The sequence below is a fragment of the Scyliorhinus torazame genome, chromosome 7 (genome assembly GCF_047496885.1).
Source record: "Scyliorhinus torazame isolate Kashiwa2021f chromosome 7, sScyTor2.1, whole genome shotgun sequence".
NCBI lineage: Eukaryota > Metazoa > Chordata > Chondrichthyes > Carcharhiniformes > Scyliorhinidae > Scyliorhinus > Scyliorhinus torazame.
Window position 1 is genome coordinate 56,519,018 of NC_092713.1, and position 19,887 is coordinate 56,538,904.

General features: G+C 46.6%; 1 protein-coding gene and 1 long non-coding RNA gene across 3 annotated transcripts in view; one reads left to right on the forward strand and one right to left on the reverse strand.

Moving 5' to 3' along the window:
• elovl8b (ELOVL fatty acid elongase 8b) overlaps nt 1-223 on the reverse strand; it is an 83,861-nt gene extending 83,638 nt beyond the window's left edge. Inside the window, exon 1 of one of the 2 annotated variants that reach the window (XM_072510740.1) lies at nt 88-223. The gene's annotated coding sequence lies outside the window, so the exon portion shown is untranslated. The remainder of the gene's footprint in view (nt 1-87) is intronic. The other variant, XM_072510738.1, reaches the window with a different exon arrangement.
• On the forward strand, nt 112-19,088 carry LOC140426238 (uncharacterized). Its single transcript, XR_011948166.1, has 2 exons — nt 112-326; nt 17,563-19,088. It is a non-coding gene; the product is annotated as an uncharacterized lncRNA (long non-coding RNA).
• Nucleotides 19,089-19,887: the final 799 nt, after the last annotated feature.

A 19,887-nucleotide genomic window follows, 5' to 3' on the forward strand; every position in this document is an offset into this window, starting at 1 on the left:
GCCTCGGTAAAGGACAAAAGACGCTCTGGGACTGCACTGATACAGTGTGTGGACGGGAAGGTCAGTCCAGCACGAGCCCGCACTCACCTGGCCGCCACGAGCCCCGCCAGGTGATGCCCTCTGCGCGCTGAGAGAGGGAGTCAGACAGACAGAGCGAGGCTCCGGATCCTGAGCATAGAGCAGCCTTTCCTCCTCCTCCCTCACAGTCCGCGTCTGCTTCCCCTTCTCTGCTGCGCATGTCCGAGACACCCTTCGCCCAGGCTTACATAGATGCGCGCTCTGAGACTGAAGAGTGTCGCTTTTTCTTTTCTTCCCCCCTCTTTCGGGTAAGAATTAATGCGTTTTATTTTTCTCACTCCGAGTAAAAGGCCAAATGCAGAAATTTCGAGTAGGTCTGCAACCCCCCAAGACAGCTACAAAAGGATTATTATTGGAAGGAAGGTGGCCTGTCATATCTAAATCTGTGGGGGCCAGGCACTTCAATTGTAACGCAGACAGCGCTGTAACTTCGCCTTCAAACCGTTGCACCTTTAAAAGTTACTTGTGGAACTGACACCGAGGCCAGTTCACCCCTGTTGACTCCTAGTCTGGCAACACCTCGATTTTGAAATTCTTAACCTGTTTTTTTCCAGATCCCTCCCTATCTGTCTTCGCCCTTTAGCTCCTCAACCTCTTCCAGTAAGATGTCTTACAACACCAGGTTAAACCTCTTCCCGTCCTATTACCCCCTCGCTAATTTTGGTCTCTTGCATGCCCTCACTATTACAACACAGGCGATGATGGACAGAACATTGGAGTCTAGTCTTTTTGCACCGATGAGCTCTTAGTCACAGAACTACACTTTGCATTTCATACACCACCAACCATTAATTCGTCTCACAGACTGCTCCTATACATCTGGTGGTGAACTTTATGGCTATCTGCTGGCACATTTAAAGACGGGCCATAAAGCAAGTGGGTGGCCAGATCACCCCCTTGCCAACCATTCCCAGACTGTCCCCTATGTTACGGGGGGGGGGGGGGGGGGGAAGGAATCAGATAGCCCACCCATCCTTAAGCCTATTGAGGCCTTTATGTGAACTGCCACTTACAGGCGTTTTCCCACCTTAACCACAATTTCTCAGTCTGCGGAGGAGGATGCAAGCAAGACGGGCTGTGTGCAACACAGGTTACTGTTGATCAGGAAGGGGGTACCTCGTGTGGGAGATGGGGGGGGGGGGGTTCATCAGGGGCATTGCCTGAAAATAGTAGTTCTCCTGACTCTCTAACCCTTCACCTCCCTACTCTTCCCCCATTTCACTGGGGTTTCCCAGCCTTGCTTCCCAAAATCCCCGAGACATATCGGGAGACATCTTCACTTCCTTGTGGGGGATTGGTTGTAGTTTCAGCAGTGGCCACTACAGTCTTCTGGTCAGCTGGCTCTACAGAGCCACTGGCCAATCTCTAGGGCAGGACTTCCTGTCCCCAAGGGGCATAAATCCCACTTTGCACTAATTAAGGCTGTCCCCAGCCTATTATAGATATGGGACAGTCAGATTTCATGACAGCAAGGTGCCAACTGACTTTTAAATTGGGGGCGTGGGCAATCTGCCCCTGTAAATTCCAGCCCATGAGAACAGATGAGTCCCTGCTTAATAATCATCACCTGAATTGAATTAACACATCTGGGGGCCACGTGATGTGAGTATGGGAGCGATTGCATTTACACAGGCTCTGGCTCTGCTCATCTTTTCATCCTGTTACACATTTTGTATTTGTCTTCTCTTTAAGTGCATGACTTTTGCTATACCCCAAGAAGTGTTTGCTCGGTGTTCTTGCAAGAGAGATAAAATGCCAAAATTCTCATTTGTCCATGGCGGCTGGAGTGGGCTGAAAGTCTCGGCCCTGAGGTACAGGTCATCAGGGCTCACTTCCAAGAATTGCAGGGTTCTCTTATGGGAGTGTAGGAGGCGCACCAGCAAGTTCTTGTACTTGACAGCGTGCTTTCCTTGGTGGAGGCCCGCCTCTGTTCTGTCGAGTTCCTGCTGCATGGCTTGTTCATCCTGACAGGAGAGGGAGAGGTGGACCCAGTGGGGCATACCAATGAGCATAGACTCTGGCGAGAGGCAGTGGAAGAGTTCCCGAGTGAATTTGAAGATTGGCTGCCATGTTTTAGTAATCCCAACTTGGAGTCTGGGCATTCCACATTCAATGGGGCAAATCGTATCCTGTCTTCCAGGCTGGGGGTGCGTTTCATCTACCGATCGCTGGTCCTGTATTGTCCTGTTCCTGATGCTCGTCTTGAGGGGTTGGAGGTGGTAGTTGTGGTCGAGCCATTACTGTCTGGGTATGTTGGAAGAAATGGTGTTTCAATCATCAGAATTCTTGGAAGTCCCTGGAGAGTGCTCGTTGACCGTATTTTATCCTTGGCCTTTGCTTTCTTTGTGTGTCTGGGAAGATGTCTTGATCCTGGGGACTGTTGCTCTTAATTTTAGCCTTAGTTTAATTGCTCTTGTTCTATCATCTTTGCTCTTGAGTCGCCAGGTATCTTTCTGATACCGCCACGTGGTTCAAGTCCGAGTAATGATCAATAATCCAACACACCGCTTAGTAAGAGTTAAATCAACGCACATTTATTATATACAGTGATCAATACTTATACATAAATTCTACTTCTAAGCTACTTCCTACAACTAACAGGCCAATACTTAACTTTGGAAATGGCCCACTAGGTCAGGGAAACGAATGGCCTTTCGTATGGGTTCTGAGCCTGCGGGATTCGAAGCTGGTACAGATCGATAGCTAGGAGCGCCTATCTCGTAGCGAGCGTTGAAGTAAGATTTACGATTTGAGTGTGTTTTTTTAATTCAAACAAATATACTTTATTCATAAAATCTATCATAAACATTACAGAACATTTCAAATTGTCTTGACTGTACATTTCCATCAGAGTTACACATTGCCTTGACTTTCTTCCATTCAGTTTTGATAATATTACACACATATCATCTTTACGTTACAATTCCTTCTTAAATATTTACATTGTCATGTTTCTTTTATGCATTGGAGTGTTGGTGGCCCAGACCGAGGGGGTTTTACACTGTTAACCGCCCCTCGGTGTACATTTGATGGAAAAACCTTACACAGTGGTCTTTCCCCATTGCGCCTTGGCGGCAGCTGCCCCAAGCTTGAGTGCGTCCCTCAGCACGTAGTCCTGGACGTTGAATATGCCAGTCTGCAACACTCGGTCGAGGACAATTCTTTGCACTGGAAGATCAGCAAGTTTCGGGCAGACCAAAGAGTGTCTTTCACCGAGTTGATGACCTTCCAGCAGCAGTTGATGTTTGTCTCGGTATGTGTCCCTGGAAATAGTCCGTAGAGCACAGAGTCCTGTGTCACAGAGCTGCTCGGGATGAACCTTGACAAGTACCACTGCATCTCTCTCCAGACCTTCTTTGCAAAGGCACATTCCACAAGGAGGTGGGTGACCGTCTCATTTCCCCCACAGCCACTCCGAGGGCAGCGTGCATTGGCGCAGAGCCTTCGGGTGTACATGAAGAATCTGACAGGGAGGGCCCTTCTCACCAGCAGCCAAGCTAGGTCTTGGTGCTTGTTTGAAAGTTCTGGTGATGAGGCGTTCTGCCAGATGACTCTGACAGTATGCTCAGGGAACCATCCAACGTCCTCCACAGTCTCCTTTTCCCTGAGGGCCTCGAGGACATTACGTGCTGACCACTGCTTCATTGCCTTGTGGTCAAAGGTGTTTTTCTTCAAAAACTTTTCCACGAAGGACATGTGGTACGGCACGGTCCAACTACTTGGAGCGTTCCGCGGCAATGAGGCCAGGCCCATCCTTCGTAACACCGGGGACAGGTAGAACCTCAGTATGTAGTGACACTTGGTGTTTGCATACCGGGGGTCCGTGTTGCAGAAGGTCAGCAGAAGGGTGTCGAAGGGTGCAGAGCGAGCGATTTGAACTTGGACTCTATTCTTATAGTCCCCAGGGGCTTCCCGCCTTTCGGGGCGGACCCTGTACCTGGTTCCAAGTGATTGGACTTTGTCCCAATCACTTGGTTCGATATTCTCCAATGCTGGAGCGATTCCTTGATCGATGGGCGGTTTTGGGGTGGTCGTTCACCTCTCTTTGTGAAGGCTCCTGCTGGCGCCGAAAAGTCTGGGTTGGCTTTGTGTGTCTAATTTGTTGCACATTGTTCCCGGGGATTGCTAATTAATATTCAGATGGCTGGTGTGTTGTTATGCTGATGGCTGCAGGTATCAATTCTGTCTGGCCTCTCCAGAGGCAAATACACCGTTTTACCTGCAGCTGCTTGTTTTAGTCCTGTTGGCAGATTTTCCCATCAGCCTTTTCCGTTCGCCATTTTAAATCGGGGTTAGCCATTCTAAATCGGGAGTTAGCCATTTTAACTGGCTACAGGACTGCCCTGCAATTCAGTTGTTATCCTGCCCATTGCTCCCCTGTTGATCATGTTGTTGTTTGCTTGATTCTGTCTTTTTTTCCTGCAGGGGAGTGTGTATTATGGGTGCAATGACCTGTTACCATTGGTTACCCTGATTTCGCAAGTTAATGTTTTGTCAAATATGGAAAATGGGATTTGTGCATAGTTTTAATCCTAAAAGTACTCGTGCTTAATGGTGTCAGCAAGCATTGGCCCCTTGAGTGAGGAAGACTGCAAACATAGCCTCCCATGTGAAAATGTTGGATAAACCTGGCCTAGACTACTCAATCTTTCCACAAAGGACAATCCCCTCATCTCCGGAACCAGTCTTGTATTGTGTATTCTATAGTCAGGGCAGTGCTAAAACTTGTGCAAGGATCTTATAGTCAGTTTTGAAGGTTCTTTTGTTAAGCGATAATAGGCACAGTATCACTTCTACAATTGCAGTGACTGTGTCCTTTATTGAAGATTGAAAACCAGCTTTATTGAATGCTTTCGTGAGGAATGGGGCTAAATAGCAACGAGTTGTTCTTTATCTCCAATTTCAACTAGTTTACTGTCCTCTTGATATACTAGTAATAATGCTATTTTCTACAATGCAGCAAAAGAACGAGAATAATTCCACATCACAAGTAAAGGACAAGCAAATAAGCATGACTTTTCATTATTGTATCATAATTTCCCTTTCTCTAGGCCCCTATGCATGGCCAGTTTCCATTCCAAACAATTAGTTTATTGCTTAAATTACTGCTGCAAAATTGACCATTCTCTAAACAGTCCCTCATTATTCAAATTCACCATCGATCAGCCTGTGACAGAGCAGTGGCTGAAAGATGACAATTTCTTCATTAAATCCTGAACGTGCGGTCAAATTCAGAGGGGTAATGACGGTGAGCATTCAGTTTGTCAATAGGATCCCTGCAAATTCCAGGTCGTACAGAAACAATTTCAAGAAACAATTTGGTGGGATCTGGAGAGAGAGATAAACGATTTGTGAAATATGTATAGTAGTTCATATTCAGCAAATAGATGCATGCAAATTGGTGAAATGAATTTGAAGCACTCCGGATGAAGTTTAGGATACATGATGTGAGGTGATCCACAGGTGACTGAAGGATAAGTTGGCAGTCCGTGAATGCCTTGTGGAGGTTCTGCAAAATAGAATGCAAGTGAGAAGGAAATAGCAAAATTAATGGGCACAAGAGAAGATGTGTTCGGGTTTGTCTTATGTTACTTCGTTAGTTTATCATTTTTGTAAAACAATCTCACCCACAGTATTTCAAATAGCTGAAGATCTATGAATTTTTTTTAAAAAAACAGAACCTTCATCATTTGTGTCATTCAGTTTTTGGCACACAACAATCAAATTGTTTACTGGCGACACAAAATAGATTTGGAATGTGGTAAAATGGATGCATTTTTTGATTATATGGCTGTACACAATGTTTACCATTCATAAGAACAGTACACATATTGTTAGTTCTCTCAATAGAAGATTTATTCAGAATAGTCAGTAGGTGTGCCCTTTCCCTGATCTTTTTCAGTTCTGTTGCAGTAGCTATAAGAACTTAGAATTAGTTTCCAGTGATGCCATAACATGGCCTTCGGCTCAACAACTTGTATTTATGGAGCACATTTAACATACAATGTCCCATGACACTTCAAAGAGGCATCACCAAACAAAATATGACACTGAGCGACATAAGGAGATATTAGGGCAGATGACTAAGCTTGGCTAAAAAGAGAAGCCTTAAGAGTGAAAGGAGGAAACCAGGGAAATAGGCAGATAGATTTCGTAGAATTTACAGTGCAGAAGGAAGCCATTCGGCCCATCGAGCCTGCACCAGCCCTTGGAAAGAGCACCCCACTTAAGCCCAAGCTTCCACCCTATCCCAAATACCCCATCTAACCTTTTGGATATTAAGGGACAATTTAGCATGGCCAATCCACCTAAGCTGCACATCTTTGGACTGTGGGAGGAAACCAGAGCACCCAGAGGATACCCACGCAGACACTGAGAGAAAGTACAAACTCCACACAGTCACCCGAGGCCGGAATTGAACCCGGGACCCTGGAGCTGTGAGGTGGCAGTGCTAGCCACCGTGCCACCCGAGGGAGGGAATTCCAGAGCTTTGATCCTGGGTTGCTGAAAGCCCGGCCACCAATGATGGAGCATTTAAAATCAAGGATGGGACGAGGCTAGAATCAGAGCAGCACCGGTATCCCAGAGGATGTAGGTCTTGAGGAGATTACAGAGATAAAGACAGACGAGGTCATGGAGGGATTTAAAACTAAGGATGAGAATTTTAAAATTGAGACATTGTGTAACTGGGAACCAATGTAAGTCAGTGAGCACAGGTGAGTGAAGACATTTGAGACATGAGCTGCAGGATTTTAGTTGACCTCAAATTTATAGAGGGTACAATACGGGAGGCCAGCCAGGAGTGTTGGTAACTTTGCCTTAGTTTAATTGCTCTGTTTTATTGCCTTTGCTCTCGAGTCGCCAGGTATCTTTATGATACCGCCACGAGGTTCAAGTCCGAGTAATGATCAATAATCCAATACACCGATTAGTAAGATTTAAATCAGAGCACATTTATCATACACAGTAATCATGCACAAATTCTACATCTAAGCTACTTCTACAACTAACAGACCTATACCTAAATGTTGCTTATTGTTCCCGGGGATTGCTCATTAGTATGCAGATGGCTGTTGGTTTTGTTATGCTGATGGTTGCTGGTATCGATAATGTCTGGCCTTTCCAGAGGTAAATACACAGCCAACCTGCAGCTGCTGGTTTTTGTCTTGTTGGCTGACTTTCCCATCAGCCTTTGCCGTTCGCCATTTTGAATCTGGAGTTGTCCATTTTAAGCGGCTAAAACTCCTCCTTGTGATCCTAACGCGAAGCGTGAAGGATCACATAACTATGTTGCTTTCCATTCCCTGACCTGGGGGGCACTTCCTTCATGGCCTCCGCACTGACCATAACTGTGCAAAAAATTTTAACTGACAATTCTAAGGGCGCTCTGTCAAACAGGGACATGCATTACAAAACAATAAACTGGGAACCTCTAACTATTCTTAATACACTACACTCATTTAAACATTTCATTATTCTAACTTCCTCAACCATACAAACAAAATCATAGCAGTTTATACACATTTTTCCTGGCTTGGCAGTCAAGCTCAGGATCGTACAATTTGTTCATGAACAGTTCTTTACATTTCTTTATTTACAATAAAACCGCAAATGAATGCTCTTTATTATAGATCGCGGGGGTCTGGTCGTATCCGAAAATAGGGGAGCTGATCCTATATACCGGGGTTCGAGCGCGCGCGGTAGGCTCTCCTTCTCCATTTCCTTAGACGCATAGTCTGCACGATGCAGCAGAGTATCGCTAATACTAGTAAGGTTTCTATTACATCTAACAGAGAGTACCAGGTTATAAATCTGGCACACCAAGATGGTGTGGTGTCGCTGGTGACTGGGCTCTGGGTACTGCGGGGAAGTGAAACATTAACGGCTGGGGGGCTTGAAGTCATGTGGTTCGCGTTCACTTGCAACCAAATGTCCATTATTATGAGGATGATCCATGTGGAGGAAGTCCTCATAGCTCTTCTCTTTTCTTTCCTTCTCTTTTCCGGTCCTGGAGCTTCTGAAGTTCTGTGGAAACAAGCATTGTGTCTGTGACTATCTTTGTTTAACATCACGTACGATAGTCTGTCTGTCCTTTAGTGCCAATTGCTCCCTTTATAATTCTCGCACACTGTGCAATTTACCATCCAAATGTTTCAGGATGTAAATAGCAGAGGGTTGGCAACCTAAGGGTTACCTGAAACAAAACAAATCTTTTTGAACTAAAATTTCCAAAATGAGGTGCGTATGGGCCGCGACGGGTAAGAGTTGGATGGAGTCCCCGGGTAGGACGGCTACCAATGCCGTGTCTCCCCTACCCGAGCGTAGTTGACCAGAGGGGGGGGTTCCCAGGCAGGGCGGGTCCCAAGCCGTTTCTCCACTGCCTGAGCAACCGAGAAGAACGGGCAAGAAATGTAGTCATCGTGGTGGGGCTGCCGTAGTGGTTCTTTCCTTCGAACCAGAAGGGCAGTTATGAACGGGCGTCTGGTACCTGAACAAGTCTCTGCAGACAAGCTAGTTCCGCTGAACTAGTGCCTGGCAATAGTGAGTCTCTGTGGGCAAGTCCTCAGAGGTTTCTGCTGAAAAGGCGTGGGCCGTGAAAAAAATTTTCCGGTCTGACAAACAACATTTAACAAACTTATAAACAACATAAAACATGCGGCAGGTTCCATCAGAATACGGGACATCGTAAATCACATTTGGGCTGGGGTGTAACTAGCATATGGAGGGAGTGCAGCGTGACCGAAGAAGAAAGGAAGGAGGAGTGAAACAAAAATGAAGTGGCCTTGCTGAGGTAACGCTGCCATGAGAAGTGGTGGGTAAGTGCTCACAGTTTGCATGGGGCAGCTGGGACCTTGTAGCTGCTGTGGATGGTGTTCTCCTTCATATCTGGGGGCTAGTCTAGCTGGTGGGGGTCTCCTGCAATCTCGGGCGAAGTGTCCTGACTGCCCACAGTTGTAACACAACCCCTGGGGCACATAAGGTGGAGCAGGCTCTCTGGTGCATTGTTCCCTTGGGTATGGTTCCCTGGGTGGGGGGTCGGGGCTGTTGGTGTCTTCGCTGGTTCGGGGGGCATTTGTGGGCTGATTCAGTTGCAGTTTCAGGGGGGCTTGACATTCTCGTGCGTAATGTCCTAATTGTCCGCAATTATAACATTCCGGTGGTTTCTGGGGGGGGGCTGTTCCTTCCTTCGTTTACCCATGCAGGGTTCTGGTGTGTTTTAACTGGATGCATGTCTGCCTGCTCTTCCTCGGGATTTTTAACTGTGGGTTTGTTTTGTACAGACTGCTCCCAGGTGCGGGACAATCTTTTTAAAACCCATTTCTCATTGTGGGCTTCCTCTGAGGGGTCATAATTCGTACAGGCCTTTTGGCCTGCCTCTGTGGCATGGGAGATAAGGGTGCGGGTCCATTTGGCCATACCGTCTTGGGACAAATGGGCGCGTTCTAAATTACCGAAAACTGCTGTGTAATGAATCCAAAACGTCCAGCAAACGCTGTGGGGTGTTCTGTCTTTTCCTGCCTGCACTTATTGAGGCCATCTACGGGGTCACCCCGGTTATACCCGATCGCATCCAGGATCGCGGTATGCATTTCTGCAAGGGTGCCTCCTCCTACATTCTGTGGGTCGGGAAGGGCTGCTGCTACTGAAGGGTCTAAACTTAAAACTGTGAGCTTTACATGCTCTTGCTCATCTAGGCCGTACATGGTCGCCTGATACTTGACTGTGGCAAAGAAATGGTGGGGGTCTGAGGTGGGGAGAAACGGTGTGATCTTATCGCACGCGTCCCGTAATTGGGTCACTGTTAAGGGGGCGGAGTATAGAAATTCCGCATCGTCCAATGTGGCTGTGCGGTGGGTGGTTACTGGGTTCATTGGAGCGTGAACTATCTGCTCTGTGGGGGGTTGGGGCGCCTTCCTTTTTTGTGGCTTTCCTGCGCACATGTTCCCTCAACATATCTCTGCGCTGTTTCATTCAATTCTTCCCAATCTGGGCCGTCTTCCTGATCTAATTTTTCTCCAAAGGTTTCCTGGAAATCTTTCTGAACTGAAAGCAGCGATTGCAGCTCTGCAATCTGCTTCCGGCACTTTGCGTGATCTAGCGTGCTTTGTCTTTGTTCTGTGGTGGCAGCATGGAGTGTTCTTAATGCTGCCTTGAGGTCACTGCACTGACTCTGTAATGCTTCTACCTGCTTTTCCGATTCCTCACTTACCAGGACTGCACGTTGCATGTCCTGATAGGCCTTTTCATATTAGACTGGAAGCTGCTTAAATGCGCCAGACAAGACTGGTGTGCCCTTTTAGCATCCTCCACCTCTCCATCTTTTGCTGCCAACTTCCTTCTCAATTCCAAATTCTCCTTTTCTACCTCGCTTACATCGACCTTACTCATTCGATGTATGCCCTCAACCTCTTTCCGAAACGTCCTAATGACCTCCTTTGTGCCAAGCAGGACACGATTGCCATCGGCTTGCGAGTTTTCCCTAAGCTCTTTTTGTGGATCTCGCTCAGGTTCTCCCACCAAGTATGTCCTATACTCCCGGGGCCTGATTCCTCGTTGTCACAGAATTCATTCCAAAGGGGCCATTCTTTCCCTTTGAGATATTTCCTGATCCCTTCCTCCCAAATGGGACATTGTCCCACTCTACTGTTGCTGGTCGCTGCGACCGCAAATTCCTCTGGGTTCATTAGGCGCTGCATTACCTGCATTGCCATCTTTCCTATCCGAATGCTGCTCTTCAAATTTGGGACAGGGGTATTAATTCGAATGCGGCTCTTCAAATTTGGGACGGGGGTATTAATCCGAATGCTACTCTTCAAATTTGGGACAGGGTATTAAGGCGGTGTTGTAGATACGGGTACGGCTTTCGCTACTTTCCGATATACAAACTTCTGACAGTTTTGTCGCAACAGAAAATCTCTCAGTTTTACCTTGTCGCCCTGTTAGTTACGCATGCATACACACACTTCCGAATTTATGAGTATTGATCAGAACTGCTTGAACACTTGTGGTTTTCTGTTTCCAATTGGATCTCTAATTCAAATTCTGGGTTCTCCCGGAGTGGTTTTCCACTTCTAGATCGGGTCCCGTCAGGATGTCGCCAAATAATGTTGCTAACTTTGCCTTAGTTCAATTGCTCTGTTTTATTACCTTTGCTCTTGAGTCGCCAGGTATCTTTATGATACCGCCACGAGGTTCAGGTCCGAGTAATGATCAATAATCCAATACACCGATTAGTAAGATTTAAATCAAAGCACATTTATTATGCACAGTAATCGCTACTCATGCACAAATTCTACATCTAAGCTACTTCTACAACTAACAGACCTATACTTAACTTTGGACTGGCCCACCAGGTCAGGGAAACAAATGGCCTTTCGTTTGGGTTCTGAGCCTGCGGGATTCGAAGTTGGTACGGATTGGTAGCTAGGAGCGCCTTTCTCGTAGCGAGCGTTGAATTAAGACTTACGATTTCGATCTTCACTGCTCCGGTCACGGTCAATGTTGGTTTGTTGTTGCTGGGTGACCCGGGCAGGAAGAAGAGCGTGAAGAGAGCGAAGGGGTGGAGAAGAAGAGAGCGATTTGAACTTGGGGATCAATTCTTATAGTCCCCAGGGGCTTCCCGCCTTTCGAGGCAGACCCTGTACCTGGTCCCAAGTGATTGGACTTTGTCCCAATCGCTTGGTTCGATTTTCTCCAATGCTGGAGCGGTTCCCTGATCGATGGGCGGTCTTGAGGTGCTCGTTCACCTCCTTTTGTGTAGGCTCCTGCTGGCGCCGAAGAGTCTGGTTTTGCTTTGTGTGTCTAAATGTTGCTTATTGTTCTGGGGGATTGCTCATTAGTATGCAGATGGCTGTTGTTTTGTTATGCTGATAGTTGCTGGTATCGATATTGTCTGGCCTTTCCAGAGGTAAATACACAGCCACCCTGCAGCTGCTGGTTTTTGTCTTGTTGGCTGACTTTCCCATCAGCCTTTGCCATTCGCCATTTTGAATCGGGAGTTGGCCATTTTAAGTGGCTACAGGAGGGCATTAGAATAGTGAAACCTGGAAGTAACAAATGCATAGGTGAGGGTTTCATCAGAAGAAGAGCTGAGGCAGGGACAGAGTCAGGTGATGCTATGGAGGTGGAAATAAGCAATCTTAGTGCCAGTTTAGGCACATGATAGATAGCTGATCACAGGGTCAAATATCACAAATAGAAGCTCTGCCATCATGCAATGAAAATTGGAAGGAAATTTATATACTGACTGCATTGCTCTCCACTGACGTTGATTGTAAATGCCGAGCTAGACAGACATGAAATAATTAGCCGAACCAAACTGAAGTTAAAAGATATTTTTCTTCTCATATTATAATGGATACATTGAATAGACTCCAGATATTGCATTAATACTGTGTTCATTACCACCTTTTTAATGGAATTGGATGATATCTACTTTCAGAACAAGAGTTAGGGCTATAAAGACAATCATGTATAGACACAAAGGATGTACAGTGTGCCATTTCCTGAGTTGCTGGGACCATTGAAATCCAATATCAAGGGCCAACAACTAGTTAAGATTCCATAAATTAGGATATCTGAACTTTTGTTTGATTTACCTCTAGCTGCCAGAGATCTTTGCACGTTCTTTCCTAAGGAAATGTAATAGCTGAATTAATTGTGATTCATTTTTTTTAAGAGTACCCAATTATTTTTTCCAATTAAGGGGGAATTTAGTGTGGCCAGTCCACTTACCCTGCACATCTTTGGGTTGTGGGTGTGCAAACTCCACACGGAGTGACCCAGAGCCGGGATCGAACCTGGGACCTTGGTGCCGTGAGGCAGCATTGCTAACCACTGCGCCACCGTGCTGCCCTCTTGTTTATGCTTTCTTATGCCTCATTGACAGTACCACAATCTCAACTCGGTGAAAATGAGGTGTTCCTCACAGTCTTTGATCACTTCATTTCCATCTATCCCCATAACTTTCAGTCTCTTTTATAGTCCAATATTTGCCTGACTGACTTTCAAAGGATTGTTTGACAGAACAAGTTGCAGATAGGAATGTAATCTACATACGGTGGAAAATATTTTCTCAATCCAAAGATGAGCAGGTTGGATGGATTGGCCATGCTAATATTTCCCCATTAGTGTCCAAAGATGTGCAGGTTAGGTGGGGTGATGAGGATAGGGCAGAGTAGTGGACTCTATGGGCCGAATGGCCTCCTTGTGCACTGTAGGGATTCTATGAATATCTAGATTCACTTGAAGCTTGCCAGTTTTTTTGCCCTCTCGTGCTGCTTTCACATTTTCAATTAAAAGAATGCAAAGTACAAGGAGTGCTTTCAAGTTAAATATACCATTAGATAGAAAATAAGAATGAAAAATAAATCTGTCAGCTTTGCGAAAGTAGCATTAATATTGTTACTTCATTGAAGCCACTTTCACTCCAAAGGTGTTCCACTGATGTCAGTTAAGAGAAGGACTGCTGGCATTCCACAACAGCTTTGTACATTTCTGTAGGTTTAGTTATTTCAGACCTGCATGGGAGGTGATCTGGAGTTAACTCCAGGTAGTATTTTCTCCATGGAGTATTGAGCCAGTGCAGTACTTTTATTTTCCAGTCAATTTTAGTAGCCTTTGTTTACCAGTCCCCACTGTTGCAGAATGATACAATAATGTATCATGCTCCAATTTACCCACATTCCATGTAATCAATTTTGGTCATACCATCAAGCCTTTATGCCATAACAGGAATGAATAATCAATGCCTGATGGAATAATAATCTTTATTATTGTCACAAGTAGGCTTACATTAACACTGCAATGAAGTTACTGTGAAAATCCCCTAGTCGCCACACTCGGGTGCCTGTTCAGGTACACAGAGGGAGAATTCAGAATGTCCAATTCACATAACAAGTATATCTTTCGGGACTTGTGGGAGGAAACCGGAGCACCCGGAAGAAACCCAGGCAGACACGGGGAGAACATGCAGACTCCGCACAGACAATGACCCAATGCGGAATCAAACTCGGGTCCCGGATGCTGTGAAGCAACTGTGCTACTGCACCACCCAAGCTCAAGGTATCCCTGAGGAGGCTCCTTGTATAATGAGGAGGTTTATTGGGAATTACAATGAGGTTTAACTGTTTACAGGCACAGAGGTGTATCATACAGGTCTTTACTCCTTGACCTCCGGGTCCACACTGCCTGGGCTCTTGCTCTTAGGACCCTGCTCTTTCGCCCCATTGGTCAGGGTTCGCACACTCTTGCTCGATAGGCCCCGAGCGAGTTACATAGCCTGCCAAGGATCACCCCTAAAGGGGCTACGCTACCACATTCCTCCCTCAAGTCCCTCAACAATATATATATATCACCGATTAATAACAATTAACTACTAGCAGTGAAAACAGAACCACAAAAGGGAGTAGTATGGTACAGTTCTTCATAAGGTCAGTCTATCAGGTAACTTCCTGGGTCTGGTGAAGCACCTCAGTTCCCTGACCGGTTCCTCCACCAGTCAGTGTCAGCAGTAGGAGGTTGTCTCGACAGGTGTGTTGAGGGCGACCCCTCGCCGGTTCCCTCGAGTAGTAAGAGGGGCCCCTTCCAGTTCCCTTGCTTCAGGCTCCGCCAAAGGGATGTTAGAAATGCCTACTGGATCCACCTGTTTAGTCATTGGAGCTGCAGCCTCTCGGCTCCTTTAGGTGCTTTTGCACCCATCTCTCTTGTAAGTCCATCAGATATGAGACAGGACCAGATTTTGCCATAATTTTCCCAGATATCCACGATGGATCAGATGCAAGTTCCTTACAAAAATTAGGTCAGTGGTTTTAAACAATCTGTTGCCTTTACCGAATCATGGCATTTCTTTTGTGTAGCATGCCTTCCCGCGCCTCCACCCTCCATACCAAATTGGGGAACATCAGATCTAACCGAGTACGAAAACAAGGGCTTGGTAACAGTTCTGCTGGTGTACCTGTCGCCATCTGGGATGGCCACTTCCCAATTACAAAATGGACAATTTGCAAAGATTGCAGGGAAAATGGTCAATACTAAGAAAGCAAGCAGGTGCAAGGTTTGTCTGTTGATTGGAGCCATAGCTCCCAGACAAGACCAATACTGCAAACCATTTCCATTCTAATGAGCCATCCCCGGGAACAAAAAGGTAACATTTAAGTAAACAATACCAAGACAGACACCCTGGCGCCAGAGGCGACCAGAACAAAGCAAGCCAACGGCCACCTAGGACACGCCCAGCAATCAGGGCACCCACCCCTCTATTGGAGGAAATTGATGCGAACAATTGGGATCGGCCCAATTAATTGGGGCCAAGTTCAAGACCCGCCCAAAAGCGCGCAATGCCCCTTTTGGGTATATGAAGAATCCCCCAAGAGAGAATCGCTCTCTTGGGGCCCCGGCTCTCACCAAGGAGAGATCTGCCCAACAGCAACATCAGAACAAGTAAGTCCAAGGTCAATGCACGCTACGAGACAGACGCTTCTAGCTGTTATTCCGTACCAATTCGACCCCAGCATTATAGAGTCCGATCAAGGCTCCCATTTTACAGGACGAGTAATGAAAAACGTCCTCACAATTTTCGGAATCAGGCAAAAATTCCATATAGCATACCACCCCCAGTCAAGCGGCATTGTAGAGAGGATGACCAGGACTCTAAAAGCCCCCCTCAGGAAAATGGTACAACAAAACAACAGCACCTGGGATTCAGTTCTCCTATTTGCTTTAATGTTCTTAAGAAACACGGTATCCACGTCCACAGGATACACCCCCCACACTCTCATGACCGGACGCCCCATGAAAGGGACAGTATTTATAAGGACTGGATTTGGCCAGCCCCGCAGTCACCGCCCTCACACATGAAAATGCTGTACAACAGTTAATAGAGAACATAAAGGCAGCCCAACTCGCAGCAGCTGGGACCAGGAGGAAACAAAGCAAGGCTTGTTTTGACAAAAAGGTACACACCACAGAGTTTGTAGTAGGGCAGCAAGTGATGCTTTCCCTTTACAACCCCAGTTCATTCCTTTCCCCCAAATTATCTGGACCGTACTCCATTTCGGACAAAGTAAGCCCCTCAGTATACAAAATCACATATCCCAATGGCAAGTCTGCGTGGTTCCACATAAACCAGCTTAAGGCTTATGGCTCGCAGAACAACCATTCACACCACATCTTGCTCGCAGCAGCAGACGAGCACGCCCCGCCCACAGATGACGTATTCCTACCCTCCCCCAGCCAGTCCAGCCCATCCTCAGACACAACTTCAACTCCACCCCCAGAGGTACGACTCCGCCTCTCCCTTCCTTCAACCAGCAGCGACAGTGATACCGACAGCAATGACGACAGCCACAGCACACCACGTTATGATTATACCCCTGCACCAGGCCCCACTCCCAGTGAATCCGAGCATGATTCCAGTGACCCCTTCGAGATCACATACATCAAAGCTCCTGACCCAGACCCACCGCCCGACGATTACGGATTACAACCTACCAGCTCCAACCTCAACACACGATTCTGGCACCGCGACAGTTCGTTCAGGCTCATCCGGAATGATGAGATGGACCCCAATTCACCCCAAGCACCTTTAGCCAAACTACTCCAGTCAGGAGTATGGCAGCCGGGAGAAGATGATGACATAGAGTCTGACTCCCACCAATCGAATCCCTTTGCGATCCTGTTCGCTACTGAGCAATGAGGTGTCCAGATGATGGAAAAAAGGAACCGATGGAGAGATACGGTGTCCTTTCTGATGGAACCTGCACCATGTTTGTTGTATGTTTGTTCGTTAGTGTTAATGTTAAGTATTGTTTGTGAATTTGAAAGTTTTTCATGGCCCCAAGTCACCACTCCTTTAACGCCCACTGGCAGTTAATGGAACAAGTTTGTCGACAGACAACCATTCAGAGGTACTAGTTTGTCGGCAGACATCCGTTCAGCAGGACACGTTTGTCGACAGACACTACTCATAGCTACTCTCCTGATTTGATTACGAGAGGCAACCCCCCACGATGACCACATTCTTACTCGTTCTTGCCGGTCGCTCAGGCAGTGGAGAAACGGCACTGGTCCCCGCCCTGCCTGAGGACCGCCCCTCTGGTCAGCTATGCTTGGGTAGAGCATAAACGGCACTGATCACTGTCCTACCCGGGGATTCCACCCATTTCTTACCTGCCGCGGCCCATATGCACCCCATTTTGGCACTTTCAGTTTGAAATTCTTTTGTTTGGTTTTGGCAACCCTTGGGTTGCTTCCATATGCAGTTTACATCCTCAAACGCTAGGATTGTAGATCGCACAGGCTGCGAGACAACCCACACTATGTCAGTATTTTTCTCGGATGTCTTGTCCCAAATATTTGGTTTAAAAAAAAAAATGAGGGAGTCACAGATGGTGACCAATCATAATGGGTAATAGGCAACAAAGGACAGACAGACATACGAGATCTTAAGCAAGATAATAACAGATATTATGCTTGTGTCCATAGAACTCCGGAACGTCACGAACCCCAGAGGGAGACAAAGAAGAAGACAGAAAGACGGAAAGATGACGACTACCTCCATCTTTTTCACCTGGATCTTAGCGGGATCCCTTCAGTTGCGTGCGGACACTACCCCCCCTGACCCCTACCACACACACCGTGAATGATTCCCACCCATGCCATACACAGAACCCCAAGATAGTTAGTCCTAAGACAGTTAACGATACCCCGACCTGGTGTGATAGGTTTATCACCTGGTACTCACTATCGTACATAGTAGAAGCCCTCTTAGTACAGGTGATACTTTGCAGTGTCGTGCGGACACTTCGAATCAGAAAATGGCGAAGGAGAGCCTACCGCTCTAGCGCCCCGGTATACACATTTATGTCCCCTATTTTCGGACTTCACCAAACCCCGAACCCCTTGACATGAATTAAAGTGCATCTGCTTTTCTTTATGTGTGTTTTGTTCAATAAAAAAATGTAAACCTCTGTGTCTGACTGCCAGGCCAGAGAAACTTGTGTTGCTGCTATTTTGTACATTTAAAGTGTTGTAGATTATTTTTGCTTGTTTGAGTGAGGATAGCTTATTGAGGATAGTTAGAGGTTCCAGTTTTTTCATTTTGTAATGTATGCCTGAATGTCATAGCGCCCCGTAGAGTTTTATACTGATGTATGTAAGTAAAATGATTGTAGGTAAAGAATTGTGTTTCATAGGATAGGGCAGTGTAGAGCCCATGAACTGCTTATGGGTGTTCCACTTGGTCAGAGAACGAAGACAACGCAGTAATGTGATGCTTCGCGTTGAGGATCACAAGGAGGGAGTGTAGCCATCTGGGATGGTCACTTCCCGATTACAAAATGGACAATTTGCAAAGATTGCAGAGAAAATGGACAATACTAAGAAAGCAAGCAGGCGCAAGGTTTGTTTGTTGATTGGAGCCATAGCTCCCAGACAAGACCGATACTGCAAACCATTTCCATACTAATGAGCCAGGAACAAAAAGGTAACATTTAAGTAAACAATACCAAGACAGACACCCTGGCGCCAGAGGAGACCAGAACAAAGCAGGCCAACGGCCACCTAGGACATGCCCAGCCATCAGGGCACCCACCCCTCTATTGGAGGAAATCGATGAGAACGATTGGGAAACGGCCCAATTAATTGGGGCCAAGTTCAAGGCCCGCCCAAAAGCACGCGAAGCCCCTTTTGTGTATAAGAAGAATCCCCCAAGAGAGAATTGGTCTCTTGCAGCCACGGCTCTCACCAAGGAGAGACCTGCCCAACAGCAACATCAGAACAAGTAAGTCCCAAGGTCAACGCACACTACGAGACAGACGCTCCTCGCTGTTATTCCATACCAATTCAACCCCAGCAGCCTCAGAACCGAACAACGGCCATTGTTCCTCTGACTGAGTGGGCACCCGAAGCTAAGTATAGGCTTTTAGCAGTAGTGATAGTTTAATTTGTAGAGTTTTATGCATGAATATATTTAACTGTGTGTAAATAAATGAGCATTGAGTTTGAACTTACTAACTGGTGTATCGAGTCTTTGATCAGTATTCGGTTTTGAACCTTGTGGCGGTATCGAGAGATACCTGGCAACTCTAGAGCAAACGTAATTAGAATTAAGGAAGGCGACCATATTGGCCTCCATCTTCAGAGCCAAAGTAAGAGAAACACAATTAGCCACATACCCCAGTGGTAATGGAAGGGGTGGTGATGTACGAAAGAAGGCAATCCACTAACTTGAGGCGCATTGGCCTCTCTGGTTGTTATTTAATTGCAGATTGAAAGGTTTGCACTGCTCTTCTGCCAAGCCACTTGAGGCGAGATGATAAGGGGTCATTTGGATGTGATGGATTCCATTAATTTGCATGAAATGCTGGAATACCTCCCGCGTAAAGGCCATGCTATTATCAGAAACCAATATCTCTGGAAGGCCATGAATGGTGAAAATGAGTCTCTAGGTTTCAGTGGTGAGGACTGAGGTTATTATCCCATTTCCTGGGCATCCAGCCACTTGAAGCGGGCACCCACTAGTATTAGGAACATTCTTCCCAGGAAGGGACCAGCAAAATCCATGTGTTAATTGGACGGGCAGGCCACTCCCATGGATGCTGTTGAGCTGCAGGCAGCAAGGTTTGCTGTGACTGATGGAAGTCACACTGACAAACCAGATTCTCAATATCATTGTCGATGCCTGTCCACCATATGTAGCTCCTGACCAACATTTTCATTTTAGTCTGGCCAGGGTGCACACTGTGCAGTCTTGCAGTGGTGGCTCTCTTGCTGGGGGTGGTACTACCACCCGGGAACCCCCAATACTTT